The 13394-nt window shown below is 41.5% G+C and overlaps 1 non-coding gene across 1 annotated transcript; it reads left to right on the forward strand.

Moving 5' to 3' along the window:
• Positions 1–7571: 7571 nt before the first annotated feature.
• Positions 7572–7679, forward strand: LOC138088052 (U6 spliceosomal RNA). The gene has a single exon (XR_011145644.1). It is a non-coding gene; the product is annotated as a U6 spliceosomal RNA (small nuclear RNA).
• Positions 7680–13394: the final 5715 nt, after the last annotated feature.

Raw genomic sequence — 13394 nt, forward strand, 5'->3', positions numbered from 1 at the left:
TCCGACTCTGCCACCCCATGGACTGTAGCCTGCTGGGCTCCTCTGTCCACAGGATAATCCCAGTGAAGCATACAGAGTCAAAGTGACTTGCCTAAATTCCACACCGCAAAGCATCAAGGCATGTTCAGGGTTCTACCACTTTCTCACCAGAAAAAGAATGATATTGTGTTTTCCAGAAGTCAGGGGCAGAGAATATCTAGTTGCAAGAGGACATCCTAGGACTCTCTTACTATTTCAATAAAATAGGCTTCTGATAGAGAATATTACAAAAAGTGAAAGTCTTCATTGGGGTTTCAGCACCGAGGAATGGGGAAAATTGAAAAGAGAATAGAAAGGATCGAAATGGAAGAAGTTAAACAGAAGACAGAAGAAAAAAAGAAGGAAACAAACTTTCCCAGTCACTTACCTGAATTCTAACATTGCCCAATACTCCACTTTACCAAAATGGGAAAGGAAGAAAAAAAAAAAGCTAGCAGTAGTGTATTGAAACTACCACCCATGAAGATATGTAAGCCTCTGCCTCACAGCTTCTACAAGTTTCTGTCCAAGTTTCAAAGCACATGTTGATTGTGCTTTTGATCTACACTACCAGTATTTTACCCTGTCATCCAGGGTATCTGGACTAACATTCATACATAAATTTATTCTCATGAAGCCCTGGGACTGAGGAAAATGGAATGTTTAGCTAAAAATCAGAGTAAGCATGTGCAAAATTGTAGCTTCCTGCACTTTTTTTTTTTTTATAGATGGACTGACAGTCTGCTGGCAATGTGACTCTCAGATCTAGACAGAAATAGAGCTATAAAAGCATCCAGGCTTCAGGGATGTGAAAACTGGCTCTGCTTCTAACACTGCACTCAGTTACAAGGTAAATTCCACCAATGCCACTTATGTGCTAAACCTCACATCAAATGAGAAGAAAAAGATTCCAGAAACAAGCACTGATGGAGCGCTGAAAATGAGCCTTCCTGGGCAGCTTGTTGTGGCAAGAACAGTTCGCAGCAGGAAAAGTGTGGGTCATCAAAGAAAGGACCAGGCCCCAAACCATAGAAACACCAGTGGGCAAATCCATGGCACAAATTCCGCCACACCCTCAACTTCCAGTCACAGATGACATTACTAGCTGATCACAGCCCCTTCCACTCCAGCTCAGGAAATGCTCCTCAGTGAGTTCAAAGAGCCAAGACAAATCATTTGCAGTTGACTCCGCATATAAAACTCCATTGCCATGTTGGATCCAGTGTTGCGGTTAAGGGATTAGAAGATGAATAATCGTTCAGCTGGGCCCAGGCTGTTGACCTGTCCTTCAGAGAAGGTGAGCCTAAGAGCAGAGGAAGTAAAAATCTTACTCTGTCAGCCAGCTGTTCCCTTCATGATCCCTGTGTTTTTGTACAGAGAAAATGAATGGGAATTAAATTGAATTTACTCTACGTTCAGAATGTGGTAGTGAGCTACATCCATGTAGAACTACCAGTATGTACCTGCTCACAGTCCTGAACTGGACATCAGGAGACCTGGATTTTAATCCCCATTCTTTCACAAATTCTGTAACTTTAGGCAAGTCTCTTAATTTTTAAAAAAATTTTGGCCACACCCCACCCACAGCATGTGTGGTCTTATTTCCCCAGCCAGGGACTGAACCTGTGCCTTCTGTCTTAGAAGCTGGAGTCTTTACCACTGGTCTGCCAAGGAAGTCCCAAGTTTCTTAATTCTGTTGGACCTAATTTCCTTACCTGTAAAAACTGGGAACAGGTTGATGTGGACTATATCAATTTTCAGGTTCCTTCCTACTTTAAATTTCCATGACCTAAAGAAAGTGCTCATTTATTACTCAGTTCAGCAACAGGCAGTTTCTAGGTAGAAATGGTTCATCTAAAGAACAATGAACAGAGTAAAGGAAGTCAGGAAGACTATCTATGCGGTAGAAACAGTAGCCCATAAAGGTAAAGGCTACTCAAAGTCAGTGTCACAAAGAGGTGAAAAACATAGACACTCAAATCAGAGTCCCTGCATTCCAGGTCAGATGGCATAGTCATTACTTTTATTTGTTGTCGTTCAGTCGCTCAGTAGTGTCTGACTCTGCGATCCCATGGACTGCAGCATGCCAGGCTTTCCAGTCCTTCACCATCTCCCGAAGTTTGCTCAGACTCATGCCCATTGAGTCGGTGATGCCATCCAACCATCTCATCCTCTACTGTCCCCTTCTCCTTCTGCCTTCAATCTTTCCCAGCGTTAGGGTCTTTTCTAGTGAGTCAGCTCTTTGCATCAGGTGGCCAAAGTATTACAGCTTCAGCTTCAGCATCAGTCCTTCTAATGGATATTCAGGATTCATTTCCTTTAACATTGACTGATTTGATCTCCTTGCAGTCCAAGGGATTCTCAAGAGTCTTCTCCAATACCACAGGTCAAAAGCATCAATTCTTCAGCATTCAACTGTCTTTATGACCCAACTCTCACATCCATACATGACTACTGGAAAAACTAGAGCTTTGACTTGATGGACCTTTGTCGGCAAAGTAACATCTCTACTTTTTAATGCACTGTCTAGGCTGGTCATAGCTTTTCTTCCAAGGAGCAAGTGTCTTTTAATTTCATGGCTACAGTCACCATCTGCAGTGATTCTGGAGCCCAAGAAAATAAAGTCTGTCACTGTTTCCATCATTTCTCCATCTATTTGCCATGAAGTGATGGGATCGGATCCCATGATCTTTGCTTCTTGGATGTTGAATGCCAATGCAGATAGAAGAGACGCGGGTTCAATCCCTGGGTTGGGAAGATCCCCTGGAGGAGGGCACAGCAACCCACCCCAGTATAAATGGATTACTTTCATGGCCTGTGCATTGCCTGTTTCTTGCTGTGTAACAAATCACCCCCAGATTAACAACTTAAAACGATAAACATTATCTGTGGATTTTTGTGGGTCAAGAATCCTAGCATAACTTAGCCAGGTGTCTCTAGCTCAAAATCTGTCATAACACTGCAATCAAAATGTCAGCTGGAGGTACCTCCCTGGTGGTCCAGTGGTTCAGACTCCATGCTTCCACCACAGGGGCCACAGGTTCAAGCCCTGCTTGGGGAACTAAGATCCCTGTCTGCCACATGATGCAGCCAAAAAAATAATAATTTTTTAAAAGTATACCTGAAATGGCAAATTGTCTCTGAAGAGCATCATACTTAAAATGAAAAATAACTTTGGAAAAATTAATGAAAAATTAAATTGTCTATTTAAATTTATTTCTTAAAAAAAATCAACTGGAGTTGTGGTCTCATTCAAAGGCTCAACTGAAAGATGATCCACTCCCAAGTCATTCACGTGGTTGTTAGCTGTATCCAGTTCCTCACGGGCTGCTGGGAGGAGGGTCTCACTTCCTTGCTGGCTGTTGCCTGAAAACCTCCCTCAGATCCTTCTCTATAGGCCTCTCCTAAAGCAATACACAACATGGCAGCTGACTTCCATCAGGATGAGTAAGCAAGAAAGCAAGAGTGTGAGCTGCTGGAGCCACAGTCTTGCAGTGGGCTAATTTCAGAAGTGACATACCATCATATTTTCCATACTCTACTTATTATAAGCAAGTCACTTGATCCAGTCCACACTGAGGGAACGGGATTACATAAGGACATGAATACCAGGAAGCAGGAATTGGTGCCACTTTAGAAGCCGCCTACCCCAACCTGGGATCAAATATTTTACCTTTTTAAACCTCAGTTTAAACGTACTTAAAATAGGTATAAAGTACCTACATCCAAAGGTTGTTGCAAAAATCAGTAAATACTTTGTAAAACATTTAATTCCTTCAGTATCTGGAATGTAGTAAGTACTTGAAAAATGATGGGTATTATTTCTGAAAATTGTTTTGTGTTGAGAAATTGGGAAATCTGCTGAGGAGAGAAGATATATTAATATACCTGACAAATATAAATAAAAGAAGATTGGGGTAGGGTTAGTTGTGTATTCTCTGAAAATCTCTGAATCCTCTTCTCTACCTGCCCCACCCCCTGCCACGAAAACCCCAGACAGAACAGTCAGTTTGCAAAATCAAAAACTTATCAAGAATATACAGAAGAAAACTAGATGATTATACATTCCCTCAAACCTCAGAATAGAGGCTAGTGGGAACAGCATTAGGAGAACCCCAAAACTGCCATCACGTGCCCATTGGAAAGATCCCCTGGAGAAGGGAGAGGCTACTCACTCCAGTATTCTCGGGCTTCCCTGGTGGCTCAGACAGTAAAGAATTCTCCTGCAATGCGGGAGACCTGGGTTTGATCCCTGGGTTGGGAAGATCCCCTGGAGGAGGGCATGGCAACCCACTCCAGTATTCTTGCCTGGAGAATCGCCAGTGGACAGAGGAGGCTGACAGGCTACAGTCCATGGGATAGTAAAGAGTCGAACACAACTGAGCAACTAAGCGCACACTCACTGGAGAGTACAGAAAGCTAATCTGAACTCATCCTGCAGGGAGTCCTGCAGGATGCAATCTGTAGGTGAGTGCAATGGGATGGCAATAGGTCTGAGTGTTGTTGCTGAAGCAGGTTGGCTCCTGCAAACTCCCAAAATTAAGAAACCAAAGCTCTCTTACAAGTCAAATCTCTGTATTGAGGAAAAACTACTGGAAATAGGATTCAATTAAATAGGACAGAAAATAGGGGCAAAGGAGAAAAACGATCAAATACAAATGGAAGAAGGGAACAGAGGAAGATCTAAGGAATATGGGGCCATGTGTTTGTATCACTTTGCTAAAGAAATTCACTTCACTTTAAAATGAGCAACAGAAATAAATTGAATTATGACCAAAAAAAAAGGAATAAGAAGTTGAATAATGTAGAAGGTATCCCTAGAGATCATGAAAACATGTTAGACATACCTTACAAAAAGCTAAAAATATAACTTATAATTTCAAAACAGATGAAAAGAAAGGTTTTTAAATAATAGCAATTACCAAAGAAGAGATAAACTAGAATTGAAGAAACTAAGGCTATGGTTTTTCCAGTGGTCATGTATGGATGTGAGAGTTGGACTGTGAAGAAAGCTGAGCGCCGAAGAATTGATGCTTTTGAACTGTGGTGATGGAGAAGATTCTTGAGAGTCCCTTGGACTGCAAGATCCAACCAGTCCATTCTGAAGGAGATCAACCCTGGGATTCCTTTGGAAGGAATGATGCTAAAGCTGAAGCTCCAGTACTTTGGCCACCTCATGCGAAGAGCTGACTCACTGGAAAAGACTCTGATCCTGGGAGGGATTGAGGACAGGAGGAGAAGGGGACGACAGAGGATGAGATGGCTGGATGGCATCACTGACTCGATGGACGCGAGTCTGAGTGAACTCCGGGAGTAGGTGATGGACAGGGAGGCCTGGCGTGCTGTGATTCATGGGGTCGCAAAGAGTTGGACACGACTGAGCGACTGAACTGAACTGAACTGAATATGAATGGAGAAAATGGAGATTTGACAGACAGGATAAAGGACTGGGGAAAGAATTAAACAAGTTTAAATTAAGGCATTAACACTCGATAAGAAGAAACTAAAGAGTAAACAAGGAACTTCCCTGGTGGTCCAGTGGTTAAGACTCCAGGCTCACAGTGCCACAGTTCGATCCCTGGTCAAGGAAATAGATCCCACATGCTGCAACTGAGACCTGGCACAGCTAAATAAATACATATATAAAAATAGTAACTGAACACAACAAATACCTGAAAAGAAATGGAAAGTGCAAGGAAAAAAATATTTTAAGTAAAAAATAAAAATATATTTTTAAAGAGATTTGAGAGAAAGTGATAGAGTAGAACTAGAGGAGGGAAACTTCTATACAATAATGGGCTCAAAGAAGGAAAGCAGAGCAATGGGGCAGAGTAGCAGTAACAACTGTAATTTAAGAAAACATTCATGAAATAAAAGATGATACACATCTACCTATTAAATCAAATTTCCAGAACTTAGAACAATCAACCTAGAGTAGTCAACACTAGTACTATTCTAGTAAAAGGTTTTATATATATATATTCAGTTCAGTTCAGTTGCTCAATCGTGTCTGACTCTTTGCAACCCCATGGACTGCAGCATGCCTTGCTTCCCCGTTCATCACCAAATCCCGGAGCTTCCTCAAACTCATGTCCATCAAGTCGGTGATGCCACCCAACCATCTCATCCTCTGTCGTCCCCTTCTCCTCCTGCCTTCAATCTTTCCCAGCATCAGGGTCTTTTCCCATGAGTCAGTTCTTCACATCAGATGGCCAAAGTATTGGAGCTTCAGCTTCAGTATCAGTCCTTCCAGTGAATATTCAGGACTGTTTTCCTTTACGATGGACTGGCTGGATCTCCTTGCAGTCCAAGGGACTCTCAAGAGTCTTCTCCAACACCACAGTTCAAAAGCATCAATTCTTTGGCGCTCAGCTTTCTTTATAGTCCAACTCTCACATCCATACATGACTACTGGAAAAACCATAGCTTTAACTAGACAGACCTTTGTTGGCAAAGTAATATCTCTGCTTTTTAATATGCTGTCTAGTTTGGTCATAGCTTTTCTTCCAAGGAGCAAGCATCTTTTAATTTCATGACTGCAGTCACCATCTGCAGTGATTTTGGAGCCCCCAAAAATAAGGTGTATATATATATATACACATATATATACATATACTTTTTTTTTGGCTGTGCAGCATAGCATGCAGGATCTTAGTTCCCCAACCAGGAATTCTGTGGCCCCTGCAGTGGAAGAACAGAGTCTTAACCACTGGACCACCAAGGAAGTCCCAATGTATTATATTTTAAAGTAAAAGAAAAAATTCTTTGGACTACCAGGCAAAGAAGACCAAATCATTTATAAGAAAAAATAATAAGAATATAATTAGACTTTACAACAGGAACACTTTGTGCCATTAGACAAAGAATTAATATATTTGAAGTATTCAAAAAGATAAAATTTGAGGCATTCAAGAAAAGAGATAAGAAAACCACCATATCAAGGATTCTATATGCAGCTAAACTTGTTCAATAGTATAACAAAGCAACAGATAAACTATTGTGAATATACTTAGGAAATAATGCTCCTATGAGCCCTTCTTACAGAGTCTTCTAAGGAATCTACTTTAAACTCTCATCACACAAAATGATTTGGGAGATATCCAACATAAGGACTAAACATTAAATTATGATTAGGAACTAAGGCTAAATTATGGTTATAAAGGAGATAGTGTAGTATGTAATGTCTCTGTATACTGACAATGTAGATACAGAAAAACTGAAAGAAAGGAGGGAAAAACAGGAAAGGATATGAAAAATAGAAAAATATTTTTTAAGAGCTTTGGATGTAGACCATTTTTTAAAAATCTTTAGCAAATTTTTATTGCAATATTGCTTCTGTTTTATGTTTTGGTTTTTTAAAATCCTTGACCAGGAATCTAATGCAAGGCCCCTGAACAGTCTTAAAAAGAAAGAGAGAAGGAAAAGAACAAGATAACTAACAAGATCATACACTATCATCACTCTCATACTTACAGGCATTAGTTAGGTTAGGAAAGTCATTTTCAGCAGAAATCAGTAAGAAGAATATCTATAAGAATTGCTCCAGTGCTCGCTTCAGCAGCACATATACTTAAAAAAAAAAAATTGGAACGATACAGAGAAGATTAGCATGGCCCCTGCACAAGGATGACACGCAAATTCGTGAAGCGTTCCATAAAAAAAAAAAAGGAATTGCTCCAAGCCTTTTGCCTTTTAATAGCTCTATAATCTACATTATGAAGAAGAAATTTCAAATATGAAAAATTTCAGAATGAAATTTCTATGGTGCCTTTTTTTTTCTTTTGGTTGCACTATTCAACATGTGGAATCTTAGTTCCCCAACCAGGGATTGAACCCAAGGCCAAAGCAGTGAAAGCGCCAAGTCCTAACCACTGGACTGCCAGGAATTCCCTCTGGTGCCTTTCTTAAAGTGGAGTCCAAGGTCATCTATATTAGAATTACTTGGAGTACTTATTAAAAATACAAATTTATGGGACTCTTCCCAAACTGAATCTAAATCTCACAGTGGGAGATGGAGGAGTCGTCCTTGAAAATCTATACATTAAATGTTTTCCAGAAGATCCAGGATTCATTTGAAAATCACTGTTCTAAATTATTTTTCCAACAAAACATCATCTCCAGGTCCAGGTATAATCCCTTTCTCTACAGTTGGATCTTGGTGACTGGAACACAAATGACAGTGGAATATAGTCAATTCCTGCAATATACCTTTCATTGAAGTAATAAGGTATCCAATTACATATTCTTTTTTTTAATAAAAGAGAAATAAAACACTTAGATGATATTTTTTCCTCTTGAAATTCAACCAAAAATACTCCCAGACCCATCCTTCAACCCAGGTCCAAATACATTATTCAAAAATCCAAACCATCCAAACCCACATATTTGTGATTGAATTCCTCCCTCAAATACGTTTCAGTTACTGCCATATTTTAACTCCAAGCTAAATTCTACCATCAGTTATGCAGCTCAATATTCCTTGATCATAGGCCATACTTTGTAAAAACAAATGGAATCTGTATTTAATTCCTATATTAAAATTGCTTTTGCATAGTATAATTTGCATTTTATGAGGCCAAAGGCAAAATGTCTAAAACAACCTTTAAAGGGAGCAAAGGATTAGCTAGACAAAAGTGGAAATAGTGTATTGAAAAAGCTCAAGGTCAAACCAACAATTAAACACACACACACACACTTGCTCTTCCTGGCAAAGATCAGTATATTTTTTAATTCTTTCTTCTTTCTTTTGGCCCTGTTACCGCTGTGGTTACTTACTTTCACTCTTCCATTGGTACAACATCTCTGACATATCCACATATAATATCTGACACACACACACACAAAAGGCAGAAGGTGGAAAGAAGAATCAGTGGAGGTTATTTACCTATGTTCACTGTCTGCTTGATTGATCTCCATATTCACATTTTTAAGACTCAAATGTCAGTTCCTCAGGGGAGACTTTCCTGTCTATCACCATCCCAAAGGCAGAACTGACCGCTCCCCTAAGTGTCTTCAAGGCGCTGTCTACCTGATTCTCCCATGAGCATGTGTGCATGGTAAGTCGCTTCAGTTGTGTCCAACTCTGTCACCCCATGAACTGTAACCCACCAGGCTCCTCTGTCCGTGGGGATTCTCCAGGCAAGAATACTGGAGTGGGTTGCCATGCCCTCCTCCAGGGCATCTTCCCAACCCAGGGATCAAACCCAGGTCTCCCGCATTGCGGGGGGGATTCTTTACTGACTGAGCTACCAGGGAAACCCGAGAGTACTGGAGAGGGTAGCCTATCCCTTCTCCAGGGGATCTTCCCACCCCAGGAATCGAATCAGGGTCTCCTACACTGCAGGTGGATTCTTTACCCGCTGAGCTACCAGGGAAGCCCCGATTCTGCCATGGTATCTGACAATTCAGTCACTGCATACATAGCCATCTTCATCTATTAGATCATTAAGTCCCATAAGAGCAGCCTCAATCTCCTTATATCCCTAGCACTAAACAAAGTTAACACAGTGGAGGTACTAAATAAAGCGAATAAATTAATGTTCTGCTTCCCAACAAAACTGAATAAAACATGGAAATGATAAAATAATCAGGAGTTCCGCTCAAGCAGAACCAAAGTGATTTCTCTCCTGCCTTTTTCCTTAAGTGACTGGCTGTTTTGACACATATACATGGTTTTTACATGATTGTTTTCATGGACTGTAAAAGGAGAGCTACCTCAGGGGGTCTTCCCTGCAAGTCCAGTTGTTAAGACTCTGCACTTCCAGTGAAGGGGGCTAGGGTTCGATCCCTGATGGGGGAGCTAGGATCCCACATGCTGCACATGTGTGGCCAAAATAAAACAAAAACTCAAAAGGAGAGCTACTTCAAGGAAGGGATTAAATAACAGAAGTAGAAAAGAAGGACTAGCCCTTGTTATATGGTGTCTATTTATACTCTACAACTATTTACTACAAGTCTGACGCTGGTTCTAAATATGTCAGGTAGAATGCAGAGTTGGGTTAAGTGTTCAAATTCTCAGGTGAATAATGCCAACATTTCCCCCAAATCTCTTTTCAAATATTAAATTGATACATGAAGTTCTTCAATTTTAAGTTTTTCTCTCAGAAAGTTTCTTAAGACAATTTTGGAAACTGTTGCTTATTTGTTGACAAAATTAATCAGGTTTTCTTACTAAACATAGATTAATGGAGCACTCAATTACCAGGACACGACTGAAGCGACTTAGCAGCAGCAGCAGCAGCACCAGGCTTTAGTTAGACAACTTGTCTTTTTCATAGGCTTCTTTGTTTGTGGTTATGGGTTAATAATTCATAATCAGAGAAACAGGAATATCCAGGTCACTCTGCTAGGGATTAAGCACCTGTCAGCTGCAAACTCACACTTTTATATAAATTGGGTTAGCTAAAAAGTTCATTAAGGCTTTTCACTAAGATGTAATGGAAAACCAAAACGAAATTTTTGACCAACCCAACACATGCTCCACGATGCTGGGACTGGGGCCCTGCAAATGCCATTTCTCTTCTGTGAGAGTATTTTCTTTTGTTGCTCAGTAGCTAAGTCTTGTCCAACACTTTGCTATGGACTGCACACGCCAGGCTGCTCTGTCCTCCACTGTTTCCTGGATTTTGCTCAAATTCGTGACCATTAAGTCAGTAATGCCATCTAATCATCTCATCTTCTGTCGCCCCCTTCTCCTGCCTTCAATCTTGACCAGCATCAGGGTCTTTTCGCATCAGGTAGCCAAAGTTCTGAAGCTTCAGCTTCAGAATCAGTCCTTCCAATGAATGTTCAAGGGTTGATTTCCTTTAGAATTGACTGGTTTGACCTTCTTGCAGTCCAACAGACTCTCAAGAGTCTCCTCCAGCACCACAGTTGGAAAGCATCTTCAGCATCCAACCTTCTTTATGGTTCAACCTGCACATATGTACATCACTACTGGAAAAACTATAGTTTGACAATGTGGACCTTTGTAGGCAAAGTGGAATCTCTGCTTTTTAATATGCTGTCTAGGTTTGTCACAGCTTTTCTTCCAAGGAGCGAGTGTCTTTTAATTTCATGGCTACAGTCACTGTCCACAGTGATTTTGGAGCCCAAGAAAATAAAATCTGCCACCATTTCCACTTCTCCCCCATCTATTTGCCATGAAGGGATGGGACCAGATGCCATGATCTTAGTTTTTTGAAGGTTGAGTTTTAAGCCAGCTTTTTCACTCTCCTCTTATACCCTCCTCAAGAGGCTCCTCAGTTCTTCTTTGCTTTCTGTCATTAGAGTGGTATCATCTGAGGTTGTTGATATTTTTCCTGGAAATCTTGATTCCAGCTTGTGCTTCATCCAGCCCAGCATTCTGCATGATGTACTCTGCATATGAGTTAAATAAGCAGGGTGACGATATACAGCCTTGACATACTCCTTTCCCAGTTTGGAACCAGTCCGTTGTTCTTGTCCAGTTCTAACTGTTGCTTCTTGACCTGCATACAGATTTCTCAGGAGGCAGGTTAGGGAGTCTGAAATACTTATCTCTTCAAGAATTTTCCATAGTTTGTTGTGATCCACACAGTCAAAGGCTCTAGCATAGTCAATAAAGAAGTAAACATTTAATTTTCTTGCTTTTTCAATGACCCAACGTATGTTGGCAATTTGATCTCTGTTTCCTCTTCCTTTTCTAAACCCAGCTTGTACATATGGAAGTTCTTGGTTCATGTACTGCTGAAGCCTAGCTTGAAGGATTTTGAGCATTACCTTTCTAGCTTGTGAAATGAGTGCAATTATCCAGTAGTTTGAACATTCTTTGGCACTGCCTTTCTTTGGGATTGGAATGAAAACTGATGTTTTCCAGTCCTGTGGCCACTGCTGAGGTTTCCAAGTTTTCTGGCACACTGAGTACAGCACTTTTCTGTTAGGTTCTGCAAATGGAAGCAATAGAGGGAGACGATAAAGCTGTAGGAGGAAGAAGGGATTTGCTCCACCCTTGTGCCACCTGTCCCTGTCATTACTGTCCCAGGAATATCCTTTGGCCGCAGCAGCACAGGTTATTTCCAGTTTCGAGCTTCTCCCAGCACTGCTCGAGCCTGCCTCATCCTCACAGATACCAGTAAGAGATGGTGCCACCCCATCTGTGGAGGTTGTATCCCCAGCTTTTCAGGGCCTCTCCAAGCTCACAGATTTTGCACATCTAACTCTCCCTTTAGTTCTCCAGCCATGGGGGTCGCAATTACTCCACAAAAGTATTTATCTCAATTACCTCAATATTCCCTTTTAGTCCATATCCAATACTATTTGAGATTTCCTTGATTAAATTTTCTCTGTTAGAATGATGGCCAAGATAGCAGAATAGGAAATTCCTGAGTTCATTTCTGATCACAGGCATAACAAAATTACAACTCTTTACATGGAACTACTGATGAGAAATGCTGGCAAAGAACAGAAGAGATGTTATACATCTAAAGGCATGAAGAAGGAACCACAACAAGATCAGCAGTAGACATGACACAGTCAAGACCCATTTCCCCGGATGATCCACAGATGGGAGGATAGTTACCACTGCGGAGGTTCTCCCCAGAGTAAGGAGTCTGAGCTTCTCTTTGGACTCCCCAGCCCAGGGATCCAGTACCCAGAAAGTGAGCCCCTAGAACATCTGAATTTGAAGGCCAGCAGGGCTTACTTTGGGGAGAGCCAGAGGGCTGTGGGAAATAGAGACTTCACTCTTAAAGGACACAGAAAATTCACATGCTCCAGGACATTTGAAAGGAGCCTGGGTCATACCTACTTGCTGATCTTGGAGAGGCTCCCAGATAAGCAGGAAGCAACTGGAGCTCACCCTGGAGACATAGATACTGGCATTAGCCATTTTGAGGAGCTCCTTCTACCACATGGACGGTAGTGCTGGCTCAATTCATTCTGGAATCCTCCCTCTAGCTTATTAGCACCAGGACCCGGCCCCACTCACCAGTCTGTCCTCCCAGTACTGGGACGCCCCAGGCCAAGCAATTAGCCGTGCAGGGACACACCCCATCCCCCAGTGGGCTGGCTGCTTTCAGACCCCCCTGAGCCCACACCCACTCTAGGGCACAGTCCTGTTCACCAGAGGGAACACCATCACCTGGACCCCAGCATGGTAGCCAGGATAAGAGGATGAAGTTCCACCTACCAGTGGAACCACCTACCAGTGGAACCATCTACCAGCCAGCACTAGCCCCGTGACTCCCTGGGTAGCCTCTGTGGTTCCAGGGAGGACTAGGGGGAGAGGGAAGCTAGGAAGGGCAGGATAGATGAAGGAGATTAAGAGGTACAAATGACTATGTATAAAATAAGTCAGCTACAAGGATACATTGTACAGCACAGAGAATTTAAACAATATTTTATAATACCTTTAAATG

Source organism: Capricornis sumatraensis, chromosome 10, assembly GCF_032405125.1.
Source record: "Capricornis sumatraensis isolate serow.1 chromosome 10, serow.2, whole genome shotgun sequence".
NCBI lineage: Eukaryota > Metazoa > Chordata > Mammalia > Artiodactyla > Bovidae > Capricornis > Capricornis sumatraensis.